Genomic DNA, 3,456 nt, shown 5'->3' with positions numbered 1-3,456 from the left:
CAGCATCAAGAGAAGATTGAATCAGAGTCTCTTTACTGGCAAAATGTTCTGGCATTGTGAGAATGCTTGCTACCCAAAACCTAGCACCGCGTGGCAGGGGCGGATTAACAAATTTGCCGCCCCTAGGCCATCAAAAAATTGCACCCCCCACCCCCTGCCAGCTCACCTCCGCTCCCCCGCGGCAAGTCGGGGAGGGAGGGGAGAGAAGAGGAGTTGTGGCTCGCTCGGGGAATGGTGGCAGTGGAGCAGGGATGAGCTGGGGCAGGGAGTGGTTCTCTGCCCCCCTCCCAAGAGTTACTCCCCGTGCCCGCCGGCCCCAGCTCACCTCCACTATCCCCCGAACGTGCCGCTACTCGCTTCTCCTCCCTCCCTCCCAGCGCTTTCACGCAGCAAGCCTGGGAGGGAGGGGGGAGAAGGGGAGTTGCGGTGCGCTCGGGGGATGGCGGCGGCGGTGGAGCAGAGGTGAGCTGGGGCGGGCCGGTGAGCGGTTCCCGGCCCCCTGTTACTCCCCGCGCCGGTGGGCTCTAGCTCACCTCTGCTCGGCCTCCTCCGAGCGCGCTGCAACTCGCTTCTCCCTCCCTCCCAGCGTGGCAAGCCTGGGAGGGAGGTAGAAGGAGGGAAGTGCGGCGCGCCTGGGGGAAGAGGGGGGCCGGGGATTTGGGGAAGGGGCAGAGTTGGGGAAGGGGCAAGAGCAAATTTGCTGCCCTGGCAAATTTGCTGCTCTAGGCCTAGGCCTTGTTGGCCTAGGTGATAATACGCCGCTGCTGTGTGGCACTTCAGATCAGCTGTATGTGCCAAAGAATGGAAACTTCCTTAAAATTGTGGAGCTGATGGTTGAGTTTGATACTGTACTCCAGGAGCATCTAAGAAGAGTCACCACCCAAGAAATGTACTGTGATAGACCCAGGCCAGTTGGGAACAGCAGAGTAGTCGAAGGCAGATATACTGGCCACTGGATAAGCAGTTAAGTAAGGCTGTTAAGCACCTGACTCTAATTAAGGCCCCTCTGATGCTATAAAAGGGCTCACTCCAGTCAGGCCAGGGAGAGCCAGTGAGCCAGAGGAGAGGAAGTGTGGCTGAAGGGCTGGGTAATGAAGACACCCTGAAACCACTGGAAAGGGAGGCCCAAGGTAAGGGTGAAGAAGGTATTGAGAAAGAGAAGCGGGGGAGCTGTGGGGAAGTGGCCCAGGGAAATGTAGCAACTCTGGCAGTGAAAGGTCGGCTGCCAACAGCTGCTGCCATTAGGGTCCCTGGGCCGAAACCCGGAATAGAGGGTGGGCCTGGCTTCCCCCCAACCCGCCACTACAGAAACACCTCCTGGGAGGGGAAGACAGGTCCCTGTCAGGACAGGAGACTCAACTGTTCTTGAATAAGCCTGTAGGGACAACAGAGACTGTGGGAGTTCTCTCATCAACCTCCTTACTGGCTTATGATGAAAAGGGCTCAGTAGACTGTACCCTGGCCCTAGAGAGAGAAGGGCTACGTGGAGGGTCACAGTGAGCCTCTGAGGCTAGCATAAACCGCCTGGAAGCGTGGGACCCACAGGGACAATGTCGGAGCTCTGCCACAGTTTAAATATTGAAATTAGTGATCTACAAAATACAAATTAGAATTCTGGGACAGTAACATTTCTAAACACTTTATCAGCTCAGCTTTTTCTCATTCATTCAAATGAACTCTAAAGATATGACAAACATCATCAAAGTAAAATAAATCCCACAGTTCGCCCTTTAGAAAGTCTACATAATGGTGCTGGAAATAAGGCAGGAATATTCAATTCAGTCTTACAAAATTCTGAATTTTAAAAACATCAAGAGTTTTGCTTGCAGTTGAAGCTAAGTAATATTAGGAAAAATATGTATGTTTCTCCCCTGAAATATAATAACTTCTTTCTGCCACATAAAAGAGAGAAACCTTTCCCTCTACTTAAGAAGTGTTTACATTACTTTCCCTCTCACACTACTTCACTTTACACTTGTACATGACTGAACTTTAGAGCTAGCTCTGAAGCAGCTGTTTGAGGAACGTTGCCTCCTTAACATTCTGGCTCTGACCAATCTTGGAATACTCTGGAAAGAATTACTTTGAAGGGTTTATTGGTTATCTTCTTCTTGCGGCTCCCCCCAAAGTAATAAATGAGGGGGTTGGCACTGCTGTTGATTGCAGATATTAACGTTACAAGGTCATCCAGTACTGTTGAAAGTACTGAACTATACTGATGCTGCAGGAGGCACAAAATCCTCATGGGCAAGGCAAAGATGAGGAAGATGATGACTGTAGCCACTATGATTATGTAGAGCTTTGAAGAATGAGATCACTGGGTTTTTTTATAGATCTTCATGACCAGGATCAAGCTGGATAGAATCATGAGTGGAGTAAACAACATGAAACTCAGGATAGAAATGATGATGATCATTGCCTGGCATAAAGATATGCCTGGCATATTTCCCTGTAATTTTCTAATGGTGTATCTGTTAAGGTATCTCTGCACACAAGATATTCTGCTGCAGTGACCAGACAGGAAAAAGCCCACAGAATGGCACAGTAGCTGATTGGTGCTTTGGGCAATGACATCAGTACCAGATTGTATAATGTACAGATAAACACCTCTCAACACCTCTCAATTCTCAACATGGCTGCTCCATGCAAACCTCCTCCAAGTACAGACATGTCTCCATCTGTTTCTCACACAGGCCCAGTTCAGGAAATGCTGCCAAACCTAAGGTCTCCTGGGAATTCTGGACCATGGAGACCTCACTCTGCATAGGAGAGATTGTAATAAAAGTGAGATATTTCCTACTCTAGTGCCATATGGCGTGGAGTACAAGCTATTTCTCAATACCAATCCTTATTGAACATGCTTCCTATTGCTCACCCTGTTCCTGACGCAATTCGTGGACAGTTCACAGCTCCTGTCACTAGCTGGCATGGCAGAGAAGTCTGAGGTAAGTCTGGGGGAGGGACAATGTTGCACACTGGATTTTGGTCCTTGTAACCAGAAGCCCAATCAAATGGCTTTAGACGGGGGCCCAGATTTGCTAGAGCTGCCCCCTGCCCTTCCATTCTTTCTTATTGACAGGTTTCAGAGTAGCAGCCGTGTTAGTCTGTATCCGCAAAAAGAAGAACAGGAGTACTTGTGGCACCTAGAGACTAACAAATTTATTAGAGCATAAGCTTTCGTGGACTACAGCCCACTTCTTCATCCAGGAACCGCGGCCAATGGGAGCTGTGGGGGCAGCGTCTGCGGGCGTGGGCAGCACACAGAGCCCCCTGGCCGCCCCTCTGCCTAGGAGCCAGACATGCCGGCTGCTTTTGAGAGCTGCCTGAGGTAAGCGCTGCCCAGCCGGAGCCCGCACGCCGCACCCCCTCCTGCACCTCAACCCCCAGCCCCAGCCCTGCGCCCCCTTCCACACACAAACTCCCTCCCAGAGCCCACACCCTGCACCCTCTCCTGCA

At 51.1% G+C, this 3,456-nt stretch overlaps 1 pseudogene; it reads right to left on the bottom strand.

Moving 5' to 3' along the window:
* Window positions 1–2,035: 2,035 nt before the first annotated feature.
* LOC117883835 overlaps window positions 2,036–3,456 on the bottom strand; it is a 23,940-nt pseudogene continuing 22,519 nt past the window's right edge.

The sequence above is a fragment of the Trachemys scripta genome, chromosome 10 (genome assembly GCF_013100865.1).
Source record: "Trachemys scripta elegans isolate TJP31775 chromosome 10, CAS_Tse_1.0, whole genome shotgun sequence".
NCBI classification, from domain to species: Eukaryota; Metazoa; Chordata; order Testudines; family Emydidae; genus Trachemys; species Trachemys scripta.
The sequence above is the reverse complement of the archived record's forward strand: the minus strand, read 5'-3'. Positions and strand labels throughout refer to the sequence as shown.